Consider the following 10,335-nt stretch of genomic DNA (forward strand, 5'->3'; position numbering starts at 1 on the left):
CCCAAAGCCTATTCTCAACAGGCTCCAGGTGGAGCTCACAGCAGATCTCACGGGGTGGGATGGATGGTCTGGTGCCCATGGGCCCTGAGCAAGCCACCCAGGCTGTCCTAGCTCCCTGCTTCACACCTCCTGAACCTTCAGAACTACTAACATTCACATAAATTTGTGAGCCTGCACATCCAAGCACAAAACATCATGTGAGGACATCTAGCCCCATGTGCCAGAACTTGGGTGCCAGGATGGAACTGGAGTAAAAGGTGGACAGAGGCCAGGGAGCAGCCTTCAGAAAAAGAGCTGGACACAGACAAATGCCTGCATATCAGGCAAGAGTAGGCCACAGCCCTGGGCTAGGGCTTGGACTGGGTAGGACTTGTGAGTCAGGAGTGCCCAGGAGGAAGTAGGGCTCCCCCAGAGGAGAAGGCATCTGGGAGAGAACTCTTTCCTCAGAATGCACCCGGTCTGATAGGTAGATCAGAGATAGTTCACTCTGGGGACACAGTTGGTGGGGGGGGGTGTCGGTCACAAGCACCCTCTCTTCCACTGTCACTTGAGGAAGTCCGAGAGGAATGGCAAAGCCCATCCCCAGGGCCTTGTTTGGGAGCTGACAGAAGGTGGTGGCATCAGTGCTGTCCTCTGAGGATAGTCCCCACGGAGGGCTGGCTGAGTTGGCATGGGACCCTTGTTCACCCAGCAGAAGGAAGAAAGAGCTGTTAGGTTCTGGACCATGTGCACAATGACAGTGCCCCAGTGGACCACGGTAAAGGGGGGAATAGGGACAAGCCAGGGTGGCTCAATGCAGGGAATGAGGGGTGTGTGGTCAGGCCAGCTTATGCTCAGGTACAGGGACTGTGTGTGTGTGTGTGTGTGTGTGTGTGTGTGTGTGTGTGTGGTGTCAGAACAGGTTATGCTCAGGTACAGGTATGTGTGGTAAGACTGGGTATGCTCAGGTGTAGGAGTGGGTTTGTGTGTGTGTGTTATGTTGGGGGATGGGGGCACAGGGCTGTTAGGACAGTTTATATTCAGATAGAAGTGAGTGTGTATGTGCAGGGGTATCAGACCAGCTCTTCTCAGGTGCACATGCGTACAGAGATGGGAGTGGTCAGACCAGGTCCACTGGAAAGGACAGGGCAGCTGGAGGACCAGGTCCATTCAAGTAGCTGCAGGTGTACCTGTGGACTTGGTCTGAGTTCTTGCCTCTTGTGAAATCAGGGGCCAGGGCTGGCACATGGAAAGAACTGCAGCTTGGGTTGGAACCCAGCCCTATGTCTCTACTGAACCACCTTCCCCCAAGGTCTGGCCCATGAGAAGTCTTTCCCAGTGCCCTCTCTCAACAACCATGAGTGACCTAGAGAGCATGTATCCCTGCCTCACCAACGGTGTGGCTGCTCTCACCAGGACCCCGGAGCTTCCGGGGGTCAGGCTGGGCCAGAAGCAGGCCTGAGGGGAGGGAGGGAATGCACACATAGACGTGCTGGCAGTGCCTGAGGAAGCATGCAGGGCTGCCTGTGGAGGACACAAGAAAACCGTGCAGTAGGTATGCAGAGGGTTAGCCAGCTGGGAACCTCCCCAGAAGCACAACAGTCAAGTGCCTGCACAGCTGTTCATGGTTTTATTCTTGGTGGTGGTGGGTTCGTCTGTGTTAGCTCTTAAGAAAGCGGCACAAGTTGTCTGTTGTTTGCTCCTCTTGCAGGGCCCAGCAAGTCTGAAAGAGCCCTGGGGCCATGGACTTGTCACCACCGGACAGCGGCTGGCCGATTCTGTTACCTCTGTCTGCACACCTCCTGGATCTTCTCACACCACGTGTGCATGTTGCCACTAGTCCTCAGCTAACAGGGCTTATAGGGTGTGTGGATTAAGAAGGTCTTAAAGTCCTTGGCCTCGGGCTGGAGCTCCTGGGGCCATAGGATCTCACCCTCCAGGATCTTGTTGACCAGGTCCACATAGGATAGCCACGGCCCCTCTGTGAGCAGCAGCTCCAGCCAGCCCGCAGACAAGCTCTTCTTCTTGTCTACTGGACCCATTTTCAATATTAAGTTATTTGCAGCAAACTAGTGCCAGGGATTCTCCCAGGCCTGCTTCTCCAGCAGCAGCCTCTTACCCTGAGAGAACTGCATGTCCAACTCCAAGGAATTCTAGTCCAGGTCTCGGATTTACTGCTTGGTGCTGCTTCCCAGCCCCCGGGGCCTGGCCTGACTCAGCAGATGCCAATGATCGGTTCGAGGACAATGAGGGCACCTGCGTGCAGCAAAATTGATTCCGGAGGTGGTTGTATTTGCCGAAGCAGTCCTCGTAGTCACTGGACAGGGCCTGCTGGTAGGTGGTAGCTTCAGGGCGTCCGCTGGTGCAGGCCTTCCTTCGTGATGGACTCGCAGAAGGCACGGGCCTTCAAGCGGCGCATAGTCCTCTGCTCACGGTCCAGATGGTTTGCGACATCCAAAATCAAAAGCTTTTCCACAAGGTTCCTCGCCTTGGGGAGGAACATTTATAGAAAGTCATATTGCCATTTAATGATCTTCAAGATGAAATATTCATTCCCTGCTTTAAAGGGCAGGAGTCCGGCCACGATGCAGGCAGGAACTCAAATGTCTGAGCTCTCACCGGCAGACCTCTTAGCGAGCACCTCCAGAGAGTTGTCCTGGACCCTTCCCACGAAGAAGGGCGCCCTGTGGCCCTCTCCAAGGAGAGCACCTTGGAGATGCTGAAGTCCGTGGTCTGCATCTGTATGTCTTCACTCAACAGAAGGTTCTCTAGTTTAAGGTCTCTTTGGTTAACGCCGTCGCCATGCAGGAACTTCAAGGCAGACACGATCTAGGCGGCATAGAACTGGGTGCAGGTTTCATCCAAGGAGCCAATTTTGCAAAAGTACTTACTAAAGAGTTCTCTATTTGGTGCATAGCTCGTTCCCCAATACAGCTTCTTGGCATCCTGGATGGCGAAGTAGAGTTTGGCGAAGACAGGGTAGTCGAGGCACGAGATGACATGCTGCTCCAGGATCACGGAGAGGACATTGTTCTCCTTGATGATGTGGCATTTCTCCAGAATTTTAATTGCACATCGCTTTTAGGTCCCCAGTTCTCAGGCCAGAACGACTGGGGGAAAAGAGCCTTCACAGAGGATATTCCCAAAGTTGCTTCTCTCCCAAATTTGCTTCTCGTGGGGCAGGGCCAGCAGCTGAGGGCCCTGGGGCTGGGCTCAGCTACCATGCTGGGCCCCTGTTGCCATCGAGCTCAAGCTCCTCACCGTAGATGGAGGCCGGCAGGAGACAAGCACCCTGCTGGACTGGATGCAGACAGCACCCTAGGGCTGGCTGGTGGTCCTGGCCACGGGCTCTGTGTAGGCATTGGCAGAGGTGCAGGTGCGGGTGCCTCCCTCCCCAGCACTGTGAGGCCCAGCGCCTTCTCAGCCTCCTTCCAACAGTGGAGCCCCAACAATGCGATATTCCTTTTCCAATCGTTTAAGTTGTTGTGCTAAGGTATTGTTCTAGTGCTTTCTTCTTTTTACTTATTTTAATTTTTAAAATAACAAAAGAATCTGTTCATGAAATTCTATTCATCTAAAACTAACCTTTGTTGGCTTTATGAACATTTAGTACTTTTTTCTAAAATGATACCCTACTTTTGAACTGCAAAGCCTCACATAATCTCATTATTTTTAAAATTTTTTTCATTTTATTGGGAGCTTTTACATATATCATAACAGTCCATAGTTCAATCACATCAAGTCGTATTGTACAATTGCTACCCCACAGTCAGTAACAAAGCATTTTCTTTCTTCTTGAACTCCTTGATATCTGCTCTCTTTTATCCCCTCCCCTGCAACCCTTCTTTCTTTATTTCTTTGCCTCATCTTATACCATCAAATATATACATTCACATTCAATTATTTTGGTTGTTCCCCTCAAGTGGGGTTATACAGTCATCAGTGCTATCAGCAGCCACCCATTCCCTTCCTTCCCGCAACCCCTCATTTCCCATTCCCTCAGGGAACCATTTCTCCTGTTACTGTTTCTGAAGGGTTTTCTGTCTTGTTTTTATGTGTTGAACTCTCTTACTTATACAGATTAACATCTGCAAGCCTAACATGATTAATGAAGTAAAACAAATAAAAACCATAATAGTATGGGAATGAAATATTAACAAAAATAGTTCTGTGTTTCATCAGTGCTATTTATACTATTTTATTAATTTATTTTTAACAATTTCACAGACATACAAATTACACACCATACACTTCTATAGAACAACCACATTCATAAGAGTTGTGCAACCACAATGGATGTATAAGAGTTGTGCTTAACACAATGGATGTATGTATGGATTGTGATAACAGTTGTATGAGCCCCCAATAAAATGATTAAAAAAAGAAAGAGAGAGTTGTGCAACCATCATGACGATCAATTCCAGGACATTTCTTCTTCATTGTACTTGTTCTTAGCACCCCTTTGCCTGCCAGCCATCCCTCTCATGTCCCTTTGAATCTATTGATCTAGGTTTGTCTCTCTAGGATTACCTGATCTGGGTTACACATACAGAGAATCTTAGAAAATCATGAGAGAATACAATTGGTCCAACAACAATGATACAATGAAATGAAGAAAACCCTCAATCGAAAACAAAGCAGAAAAGACAAAAACTGGAACAAATATATATTGGGTCAAGAGGGAGATAAATGACAATGTGTCTGTCACATTTTCATTGAACTACAATTGCAGCAATCTATCCTGCAATGTACTCTATCTGATAACAAGGTATTTCCCTCTGTGGTCCATAGTCAGAGGGAATTCATCAGAGGCTTAATCTACATGGAGGACTCTATACATGGGTTTGGGGATTTCACTATCATCTGAAGGCTTGTGCAAACCAGGTGTTCAGAATTGCTCTAACACCATTCCCTCCTCTGGATTTGGTTTTTATTATTTATGATTCTTAGATCAAACATGATGGTGTGTTTCTCTTTGGGCTTGGCTGAAGCCTCATTGAGATGGCTGCTTATTTTAAGAAAAGCCTTTAGGACCCCAGACACTATTCTTCCTGATAACTGGTCACCATCTGCTTTCTTCACCATGCTTTTCCTACAGCACCCATATCTTCAATGGTCAATTCATGGGGGTAAGAATTGAAAAGGACCATGTCATAAGAATTAATTGTTCTTAAGATTGGGGCTACAATTAAATATAAGCTCAAAATCCATTTGCATAATTGCTTCTATGTTTTCTCTGGGCACTGCTTTTACTGTGTCCCAAAGATGTTTAGCTTGTTGTATTTTCATTCTGATACGATTCAAGAAGAATTTTTATTACATACTTCACTTCTTCTCTTATCCAGTAGTTTTAAAGCAGAGTTATTCCATTTCTGTGATTTTTTTGTCTCCCCCTTGATTTTTTGTTGTTGGCTTCTAATTTTATAGAATTGTGATCTCAGAAGATGTTTTTCAGTACTGTGATGGCTTTAAATTTACTGAAGTTTGCTCTGTGGCCTAAATTTATGGATCATTCTGGAAAATATTCCATGTGCTCTAGAAAAGAAAGTATATCATGTTATTATTAGATGAAGTGTTCTACATAAGTCTATGAGGTCAAGTTGGTTAATTGTGTTGTTTGGATCTTCTGCATCTTTGTTGAGTTTCTTTCTAGTTGTTCCATCCATTGTGGAGCTGTCTACTTTTCTGTTGTCTTTGCTTTATGTATTTGGGACTCTTGTATGTTTATTTTTTTTATTATAGACATGCTCTCTTTTTGGAGAGACTCTTTAATTATTATAAAATGTCCTTCCTTGGCTCTTATGCTGACTTTGACCTGAAAGGCTATTTTATCAGAAGTTAATATTAACATTCCTGCTCTTTGTTGGTTGCTCCTTGTTTGATATATGTTTTTCCAACCTTGATTTTTAGTCTATTATTGTCTTTTTGTCTAAAGGGTGTCCCTTTCAGACTACATATTGATGGGTCTTGTTTTCTTATCCAGTCTTCTAATTTCTTTCTCTTGATTGGTGCATTTAATCCCCTTAAGTTCAATGTAATTGTCAATAGGTATGAATTTACTGCTGTCATTTGGCTGTGTTGTCTGTACATCTGGGGGGAGGGGTGCGTGTGTGTGTGTGTGTGTGTGTGTGTGTGTGTGTGTGTTGCTGTGTGTGTGTGTTGCTGATGGCTTATTTGTTTATACTGAGTTTATTTTGCTTACAGATTTCCTTTGTTGTTGCTGCTTAAGTATACTTGAATTTACATGATTTTATTCTTTTCTACTTCCATGAGGTTTATTAATTTTATTTGCTATTACCCTGAAATGTGTTTTTATGTTCTCAAGATTAAAACTATATACTATCTTGATATCATCTTCATTTCCTCTCCATTTGGACATTCTGTTACTACATGACTTTCCTCTCTTTTCAGGTGTCATTGTTTACCATATGATATCTCTAGTGCGTTATTGTTTTCAGTCTTGTAGGTGCATTTTATATTTGACACTTGATTTCTAGGTGAGGCTGTTTTGTATCTTAATCTCAGGTTGTTTTATGCCATTGCTATTTCTTCTGTCTGAAGGACTTTTATATTTTTAGCATTTCTTGTAAGGTTGGTCTTATTTCTATGGATTCCTTTATATTCTGTTTATCTACAAATGTTCTTATTTCACTGTCATACTTGAAGCACAATATTGCTAGATATGTAACTCTTCAGTATTTTGTATGCGCCATCCCATTGCCTTTTGTCTAGCATGGTTTTTGCTGAGAAATCAGATATTTTTCTTACTGGTTCTCTGTAGGTAACTCCTGTTTTTTCTCAAGCTGTTTTCAGTAAGTATTCTTTCTTTGTCTTTGGATTTAGAAAGTTTGACTATAACGTGCCATGGTTATTTTCTGCTTAGGTCTAATCTATTTGGGTCTTTATTGAGCTTCTTGGGTGCACTACTTCTCATCTTTCATGAGATTAGGAATGTTTTCTTCCAACAAATAGTTGACAATTTTATCTATGCTTTTCCGCCCTCATTCTGTTCTTGAATTCTAATCGCATGTAATTTATTCCATTTAATAGGATATCATATCAATCATATCTCCTTTTTTGTCAGTTGTCAGTTTCAACTCAAAGCTATGCTATATACCACAGAACAAAACACTGCCAGTCCTGTCTCACTCACAATTTTTGTTATGTTTGAGCCTATTGTTGCAACCACTGTCAATCTATTTAACTAAGGGTCTTCCTTTTTTTATGATCCTCTACTTTAATAAGCTTGATGTTCTTTTCCTGGGACTAGTATCTCCTGATAACATGTCCATAGTATGTGAGATGAAATCTTACTATCCTTACATCTGATGAGCATTCTGGTTGTCCTTCTTCTAAGACAGATTTTTTTCATTCTTCTGTAAGTACTTGTTTCTTTCAATACCCTTCACCAAGACCATATTTCAAATACATCCATTCAGTTTTCATATGTAAATGAAGTGACTAAAAATACCATGGCTTGGGTCAGTCACACCTTAGTCTTCAAAGGGACTCTTCAACATAAATTTTCAACATGCATATTTGCCCAGACTGCATATTTGAATTCTTGACTGCTGCTTCCAGGAGCATTCTTAGATCTTCCTTATTCATTTATTTATTTGTGTTCTTTTTTTCCCCTTGCCCTTCCCACACAGATTATTATTGGGTTATTTATTTTCAAGTTCACTAACTTTGTTTCCATTTCTATTTCATTGGGATTCTGATGTTTTCTCTATTTCTGAAACTTTTGTATTGATCTTCTGGATTTCTATTTGCTGAAGTGTGTGTGTGTGTGTGTGTGTGTGTGTGTGTGGTTTCTTCTGATTTTCCTATATTTTGTCCATTATCTTTTGTATTACTTTCCTAAATTCTTCTTAAATTTTTGCTTTTTTTCCTTTAATCTCTTTCTTAATATATTTATATATTATAATTATATTTAATGTGTGTATATATGTATATATACACACATTTTATGTAGCATGTATACATTGCGTGTGTGTGTGTGTGTGTGTGTGTGTGTGTGTGTGTATGTGTATAGAAAGAGCAAGCCCTGGTGGTGCAGTGGTGCTGTGATATGCATGGTTGGCAATTCAAAACCACCTGCAGCTCTGCCAGAGAAAGGCTGGAATATTTTAGCATTGGCTTGATGGCAGTGAGTTGATATATATATATATACCTATTGTGATAATTAAGGTTTATTGCGCCAACCTAGCCAATGAACATATGTGGGATTAATTGAAGGGCAGAAAGATAAATGGCTCAGTGACCCTCTCCTGTTTTGCCTCTTGTTTTCTGATGGTCGGACCAGTTATGGATGCCTTACCTAGTTTTTTGCCTCAGCTGGCCATGCTAACTTCCTGTGAGACTTCCCTGAGGAGAAGCCACATGGACCTACCTTGATGCAGCCCTGGGTGCTGGAGAAGCCGTGTGGAGATCCCTTCCAGCGCTGAGATGCTTACGTGCTCACTGATTTGGCTTTCCTCCTCCAGTTGGTATCATTGCCTGTGTTTTGTGAGATTGAAGAGGACTTTGTAGATCAATGTCGAACATATGGTCTAATGTCAGACTTATGGGCTTAGACTGGACTAGGTTGTGATGCTTAATGTACAATTACCCTTTATATAAAACTATTTTATAAAATATGAGTGTTTATGAATTTTGTCTCTCTAATCTACCTAGACAGACACACCTATATACCTACATACCTATATACATACATATATATGATATATATATAACAGTTCCAATAACATTTATTCTTCCAGAAAATTTTCTATTCCTGTGTTTTGGTCACTTGTTTCAGTCAATTTGTTGCATATGTGTATGTGTGTGATAGTTTAGATTGTGTTAACTATTGATTTATTTAGTTTTGCTTTATCCTATCACATTGTTTTGTTTATTTTCAATATATCTGGGTTTCAGAGTTAGTATGCTAATCTGGTTACTAGTTTGGTAGCACTGGTGTGGTTACAACCTGTCACTAGATGGATTTGGTAGTGTGTTGGGAATGTGGGATGAAGTATCTAATCTTCAATCATGTAAAGTATCTTAAGGTAGGTATTGACCAGACTGCGCTGGTTTTTTTAAATGTTGCCATAACCTTCTGAGCTTCCTTCTTTGACTTGACTTAACTGCCCCAGAAAATACCCTCAGGAATTACTGTTTTGATGTTATTGTTTTTATTAGGTGCCATCAAGGTAGTTCCAACCCATAGCGCCCAATTCTAACACATCGATTCTTCTTCACTGTTCCTTAGTCTATATACAACTCTCACATGCGTATGAGGTAATTGCAAATGCCATGGCTTGGGCCAGGCACACCATCCTCTTCAAAGTAGCAGTCTTACTTTTCAGCACACAAAAGAGGTCTTATGCAGCAGACTTACTCAATGAAACACATATTTTGATCTCTTGTCAGCTGCAATGAGCTTTGATTATGGATGCAAGCAAGATGGAAATCCTTGACAACTTCAATTTTTCTCCATTTATCGTGATGTTACCTATTGGTCCACTTGTGAGGATTTTGGTTTTCTTTATACTGAGTTGTAACAAAATCTTTTATCTGCAACATTTTTATCATCAGCACCAAGTGTTTGAAGCCCTCCTCACCTTCCACAAGTAAGGTTGTGTCATCTGCATATTTCGTAGTGTTAATACATCTTCCAAGCCTGATGCATTCTTCTTCATATAGTACATCAATGTTCCAATAATGTAGATTAAATAAATATGGTGAAAGAATATAACACTGACACATAGTTTTCTGGTTTTAAACCACTCAGTATCCCCTTGTTCTTTTCAAATGACTATCTCTTGGCCTATGGACTGTTTCGGCATGAACACAATGAAGTGTTCTGCAATTCCTATTCTTTGCAACATTATCCATAGTTTTTTATTATCTGCAAAAATGACTTCAGATAGTTCATCAATAAAACAAAAGTAAACATTATTCTATTCTCTGCTCTCAGTCAAGATCCATCTGATTTCAGAAATGATATCCTTTATTCCATATCCTCTTCTGAATTTGGCTTGAATTTCTGGAAGTTTATTATATACTACTGCAACCATTTTTTAACTTACCAGTAAATTTTGTTTGCATATGCTATTAAAGATGTTTTACAATAGTGTCTTCATTCTGCTAGATCACCTTTCTATGGAATGGGTACAAATATGGATCTCTTCCAGTCAGTTTGCCAGGTAGCACTCTTCAAATGTTTGTAGCATAGATGAGTGAGTTTTTCCAGTGCTTTATCAGCTTGTTGAAACATTTCACTTGCTATTCCATCAATTCCTGGAACTTTGTTAGCTGATTCCTTCAATGGAGTTTGAACTTCTTCCTGTAGAATCTTTGCTTTTGGATCAT

General features: G+C 41.8%; 1 pseudogene; it reads right to left on the bottom strand.

Moving 5' to 3' along the window:
- Positions 1–1,730: 1,730 nt before the first annotated feature.
- Positions 1,731–9,662, bottom strand: LOC101654213 (annotated as a pseudogene).
- Positions 9,663–10,335: the final 673 nt, after the last annotated feature.

This window comes from Echinops telfairi, unplaced genomic scaffold, assembly GCF_000313985.2.
Source record: "Echinops telfairi isolate 266 unplaced genomic scaffold, ASM31398v2 ScPeMD7_44;HRSCAF=162, whole genome shotgun sequence".
NCBI classification, from domain to species: domain Eukaryota; kingdom Metazoa; phylum Chordata; class Mammalia; order Afrosoricida; family Tenrecidae; genus Echinops; species Echinops telfairi.